Source organism: Arachis ipaensis, chromosome B2, assembly GCF_059453495.1.
Source record: "Arachis ipaensis isolate K30076 ecotype BB chromosome B2, ASM5945349v1, whole genome shotgun sequence".
NCBI classification, from domain to species: domain Eukaryota; kingdom Viridiplantae; phylum Streptophyta; class Magnoliopsida; order Fabales; family Fabaceae; genus Arachis; species Arachis ipaensis.
The window spans coordinates 60,163,216-60,169,842 of NC_142437.1; the positions used below are offsets into that span (position 1 = coordinate 60,163,216).

General features: G+C 35.8%; 1 non-coding gene across 1 annotated transcript; it reads right to left on the reverse strand.

Annotated features, from left to right (window-relative positions):
* Nucleotides 1–6,005: 6,005 nt before the first annotated feature.
* Nucleotides 6,006–6,111, reverse strand: LOC148574055 (small nucleolar RNA R71). The gene has a single exon (XR_015906197.1). It is a non-coding gene; the product is annotated as a small nucleolar RNA R71 (small nucleolar RNA).
* Between the last annotated feature and the right edge of the window lie 516 nt (nt 6,112–6,627).

A 6,627-nucleotide genomic window follows, 5' to 3' on the forward strand; every position in this document is an offset into this window, starting at 1 on the left:
GGAGTTTGCGGTATATCAGTGGATGGGTGCGGCTCATCACTAGTGGCAGGGGAGGTATCGACAGATGCTTTTGCGGTTTTTAATTCTAATTTTTAATTTCTAACTGGTATGGTCTTGAACCATGTTGAAAAGAAAATTAAAGGTTAAAATGATTTTGAAATTTGGTTCGGAACTTTGGTTTAAATAATTTGGTTTTGCAAGACGGACGTTTAAATGTTATGGTTTAAAAGAAGAGTGCGTCTCTGATTTTGTTCAATTGTGGATTTGGTTTCCAATTTATCTTATCAAGAAGGATTCAAATTGAAAGGTTTTTATTTAAGAAAATCGTGATTTAAAGTAATCTTCTTTTCATTAAATGATTTTTGACCATTTTGAAAAAGCTTTCACAATGAGCTGGTTTAGAATAAACTTGTTTTGGAGGTTTTGGAAAATGTTCCAATAATCTGTATTTGTTTTAAGGAAAATTTTGGACTCTTGATGACGATAATCAGAGTGACGCAGCGGAAGGCGAGAGGGGACATCGACACAGTAGGGCGCTTCGAGGAGGATATATTACGTGATTTGATTTTCAAGGGCAAAAATCTTTTAAAGAGGGGATGATGTAAGAACCGGCAAAACTGTTTTTATAAAAATAATAATTTTAAGTGCCCGAGATAGATTCAAAATTTAGAAGTTTTAATTTGAAAATAAAAAGGTGAAATTTGCTTTTAGTAAATTTTTCTGAGTCAGAAAATGTGTTTTCTGCGAAAGACCAAGAACCAGCAGTCGAACCGGTTGAACCAATTTAAGCCTGTCCAGTACTGTATTTTGAGAAAAATAATATTTTAAAAATGGATTTATTGTTTTGAAAAGGTAAAAATAATTTAGAAGTGAAAACCGGGCACTAATCTTAAAGGTTTTGGCCCAAAGTGGGCCAAACGAACCAAAAACGCTACGCGGTTGGACCGGGCCTAAGTTGGGTCCAAGGCCCAACATATATAAGCTCATTAAATGAGCTGATTTGAAGAAGGGGGCGCCGCTGAGTTGAGAGGAGAGGGAGAAGAAAGAACACTATTCACCCTCACCTTCCTTTGCTTGTAACTTGAGCTACGGAGCTCCGATTGATGAGCCGTTTGCGGCCACACGAAGCTCTCGTCGAGCTCTACGTTTCTATCTAAAGAAATCTGGTAAGATTTCTCTCTTCATGCTCAAGTTTCCAGCCCTAAGTTTCTGCATTTTTGGGGTTTGGTTTTTGAGTGGTTTTTGTGGTTTTGCTTGTTTAGGTGATCTCTAGTAGCGGATAATTATTGGAATTTACCCCTAATCTCGTTGGGCAAGATAAGGTTTCACTAAACCCTTGTGTTTAGTTGTTATGTGCATCTTAGGTTTTGATTTTGATATATATATGATGTTAGATTGAGTTTTTGGTGTTTGTTGGAGTTGGTTGAGGCTTCGGATCAAGCTTGGTGGGTTTGTTTTGATGTTTGGTACGTTTGGAAATCGGCCAAGGTATGGTCTCGGTTTCCTTTATGTAATATGTAATGTTTATGGATACTTAGGCTAGTGGCCCATAGGATAGGATTGAATTGGATATGTGGTTGTTTGTGGTATATGTATGATGATGGTGATTGTTGAGGATTATTGGTGCTAATGATGTATTATGATGTTGGTAAATGTTAGTTATTATTTGGTGATAAATTGTTGGAATTGATGAGGATTTGTAGTGGTTGTTGATGTTGGTTGGTTGATGATGCTTGACGAATTGATTTTGTAAATATTGTTAAATAATGATATTGAGGTATGATTTATATTGAATTTGAATGAATGTATATTGTTGATTGTTGGTATAAAGCATAAATGAGGTTGTTGATGAAGATTGATAGTGAAAGAATGGAAATTGATGAATGTGGTTGGTGGAGGAATGATTATAGTGTTATATAGTTGATATTGAGGTTGAGGATATTGAAGGATGAATAAAAACTTTAGTACGAATGGTAGATTGTGACACAAAGGGTGAGTTATGAGGTAAATTGGAGTTGGTATGGTTTTGGTTTGATTTTTGGTTGAAATATTTTGAAAGTTGAAGTTTGGCGAAATTCTGCATAATCTATTTTCTGGCAGCAGCGTTGGACGCTTTTTGGGAACGATCTAACCATCACAATTGTATGGGATTAATTTTTCTCGAATTTTTGTGATGCGTAGAAAACTTCTGGAAAAGTTGGTTAAAGTTTAACGGTTGGATTAGGAGATATAAAATTTTGAAGTTTGTTACTTTAAAACTGATTTTCTGCTGCTACATAATCAAACCAGTAACTTTCCAAGCCTATATCTCCCAATCCTGACCATAATTTTGAGTGGGACCAAAAGGACATTGAGACTTGGGCTTTTTTCTTATTTGTGTCAAAATTTTAGACTATTATAAATTTTGTAGAAGGAGTTGTGCCCGTTTTAAAATTAGAGCTCTTAGCTATTTTGACAGCAAATCTAGTTTTTGAAAGTAAACTTGTAATCAGTATAACCCTCTCCAGAAAAATTATTTTTCTATGAGACTTTGACTGATTTAAAGCTCTATGAATTTAGTGTATTTTTGGAAAATTTCAGATACATCAAATGAAAATATGATTTTTGGTGGATTTTCTAAGAACATGGTAGCTTGCTGTCTGGGTGCAGAGATTTCAAACTTAAAATCAGTTTTTGCAAGAGAAATAGTTTTCCTTTTTATTTTATTCAACTAAACTATTTCAACTAGGTTCAAATCTATAGGATACTTCCATTTTGAGTCTAGAGATGGAGAATTAGGCTTGTAAACTTCTGTGACACCTATTTAAGATTTTTGGCTCGTTTTTGGATATCAAAACGTAGAGAAGGTCCTAGGTGATTTTAACTTGGTAATTTGATAAAAAGTTAGAAAAATAGAGGCTTAAGTTTCGGGTGTACTGAGAATGGGTATGGTGGAGTGATAAAGGAGGATGGTGCTGGATTTAAGGAACTGATGAACTATGACTCCGGAATGGAATTGCTTATGATGAACTTGAGAAATATGACTGTTTAAGGGTGTTGATGGAAAAGATGATGGTTATGATGAGTTGAGGAATCCTAAAATGAAATGATGATCTTGATGGATGTTGAGAGTGTGCCAGGAACTATATCCTTGGAATGTTGAGAGTTCATAATTGGAAGTGATTTGAGATGAGAAATGATGATAATTTGAGATTGATGGATTTGTGGATATGGATAGTGAGCCAGGCACTATATCCTTTGAATGATTTGTGATGAATTATATGTTGTTGTTGTTTTCCTTCTCTGCTGCAAGAGTGTGCTAGGCACTATATCCTCGGAACAAAAGCGTGCCAGGCGCTATATCTTCAGATGTGGCAGAAAAGGTTACATCCGAAAGGATGTGTCGGGTTGGCATACATAGACCGACAAGTGATATCACGAGCCAATAGGATAGGCATTCATCATATGCATTTCTTATGTGCTTGTTTGCTTTGATTACTTGAGTTTGCCGAATTGTATAACATGCCTACTTGCTTCTTGAATTAGTTGCTATATATGAAAACTATCTGTGTTTTACTTGCTTGTATTATCTTGTGTTTGTCTGGTGCTGAGGAGGTTAGGTAGGTGGTGGCGATGGGATCACACGGAGGTTAGGTTGGCGAAGGCTATGGGATACAGCGGTGTGACTAGTACTAGTTAGAAATCCTTTGAGTTTAGAAAACACTGTTTATTGTTTATGGTTTACGTTAATTATAATTGTTCTAAGCTTGACTATCGGTTTGGTGTGAAGTTCTAGAATTGCCTTCGGCATCCCAGAGCCTTACATCTTACATTATTGGGCACTGTTACCATACTGAGAACCTCTGGCTCTCATACTATATGTTGTTGTATTTTAGATCCAGGTTACAAATCCACCTCGGTGAGATTGCAGGTATGGTGACAGAGCGGTGTATGGCTCCTTATGCGTGAGCATCTTTCCTATCTTTTCCTAGTTAATTTGTATTTAATTTGTTGAGTTTAATCAAGAATTAATTATCTTTTAGCCACTATGGATGCTACTTTTAGTTGTGTGCAATTTTGTTTATTTTAGGTAGCATCTGGTTGGATTTGATGGAGCTTCCGCAGAAAAAGCGAAGAAGACCATCGACGCGTACGCGTGACTGATGCATACACGTGACGTGCGTGACGTGCAGAAAATGCTGATTCCTATTCATTCTGATTTAAACTTTAATTTTTAATAGGAAAAGATATTATTTTAATTTTAGAAAATAGATTTTAAATTAATTATGATTAGATATAAAAAAGAAAAGAAACTTCTTTTTTGGGGGATCCCAATTAGTTAACTTTTCATTCAAACCTCATTTCGTAATTTACAATTTTTTAGAATCCTAGTTTTCTCTCTGAACCATGAGCAACTAAACCTCCACTGTTAAGGTTAGGAGCTCTATCTATTGTATGGATTGATACTATTATTTTTCTATTTTAATTCATGTATTGATTTCTATTTCAAGAATTGTCTTTGTTCTTTATCTTATGAATTTGGGTGGAACGAAAGTATGACCCTTGTTCTAATTGAGTTCTTGTATAACTTGGAAAAGCTCTCTACTTGAACAACAGCTTGAAAACAATTTCTCCTAAACTTCTAATTATCTGGATTTAACGGAATACGTGACATATAAACTAGAATTGAACTTCATCCTCTAATTGGAATTAAGTGACCAAGGAATTGGCGGTTGATGAAAGTTAGAGTAGACTAAGAAGGTCTAAGGAATTAGGGCTTAGTCATATATAGTTTGTCATGAATTAAATCTTGCATGATTAAAATAGTTAGTAAGAAAAGTCAATTCGGAAAATAGATAACTCTAAAGCCTTAACTGTTTCTCCATACATATTTCACAACCTGTTTACTACTTGCTTTATTAAATTTCTGAATTATTGTTAAATGCTTTTGAATACCAAAACACTCTTTTCTGTTTGTCTAACTAAGTAAATTAATCAACCATTGTTGCTTAGTCCATCAATCCTTGTGGGATCGACCATCATTCACTTGAGGTACTACTTGGTACGACCCGGTGCACTTGCCGGTTAGTTTGTGGTTATAAATTATGCACCAAGTTTTTGGCGCCGTTGCCAGGGATTGATAGTGATTAAGAACTATCAGTTGTTTGATTGCTTAGACTAGGCATTTTAGTTTTAATTTCATTTAAATTTTTCTTAGTATTTTTGAAAAAAAATTTTAATAAATAAATAGCACTAATATTTTTCCTTAATTTCTGAAATTAAGTTTGGTGTCACCTAGTTAATTTCATTTTAGTTTTCTCGTTTATTTTCCCTGTTAATTTTCAAAAATTTTTTGTCTAATTTCAGTTATCATTTTCAAAATTTTTCTGTTTTATTTATTTAGTATTTCTATTTTATTATTTTACACAGGTTACCTCACTGGGAGGTCTCTGCACTCTGACATAGAGAATCTCATCTTTTCTTGTTTTCTGTCTGTTTATGCGCAGGAACAGAGACAAGGAACCTCTTTTAGACTTTGATCCTGAACCTGAAAAGACTTTCAGGCGGCGTTTGCAACAAGCAAGACTTTACAAGGCTGCAGAATCCACAATGGATCCTAATAATGCTGTTAATGTCAATGTGGCAAATCCGAATGGGGATGATCAACAAAGGAGAGTGCTTGGCTCTTACTCTGCTCCTACTGTAGATCTTTATGGTACCTCCTATAGCTGCGAACAACTTTGAGTTGAAGCCACAATTGGTCACTACAGTGCAACAAAACTACCAGTATCATGGTCTTCCTCACGAAGACCCAAATCAATTTATTTCTAACTTTCTACAGATTTGTGATACTGTGAAGACAAATGGAGTGAACCCAGAGGTGTACAAACTCATGATCTTCCTGTTTGCTCTGAAGGATGGAGCAAAGCTATGGCTAGATTCACAACCCAAGGAGAGCTTGGATACTTGGGACAAGGTTGTTACTGAGTTTTTTACTAAATTTTTCCCACCAAAGAAGCTGACTAAGCTTAGGGTAGAGGTTCAGATCTTCAGGCAGAAGGATGGTGAAACTCTTTATGAAGCTTGGGAGAGGTACAAGCTACTGACTAGGCAATGCCCTCCGGACATGTTCTCCAAATAGACCCAACTAGATATCTTTTATGAAGGCTTGGGTGAAATGTCCAAGATGTGCTTAGAAAATTCTGTAGGTGGTTCATTACACAAGAAGAAGACACCGGAGGAGACTATTGAGCTTATTGAAGTGGTTGCTAGCAACCAATATTTATACTCATCTAACAGGAATCCTGTGAACTCTGAGACTCCTCAGAAGAAGGGAAGGTGTTATGGAAGTAGAAGCTCTTAATACTCTTCTTGCTCAGAATAAGCTTATGTCTCAGCAAATAAGTCTACTTACTCAATAGATGGGTGGCATGCAAGTCTCAGCTATCAACACCCAAAACTCACCTCAAGAGGTCTCTTATGACATGACAGGTAATTTTGTGCAAAATGATAATTATGATTATGCCCAATCATCTTCTGAACAGGTCAATTACATGGGGAGTGGTCCTAGAAATCCCAATAATGACCCATATTCTAGGATATACAATCAAGGGTGGAGAAATCACCCAAATTTTGGGTGGAGGGACC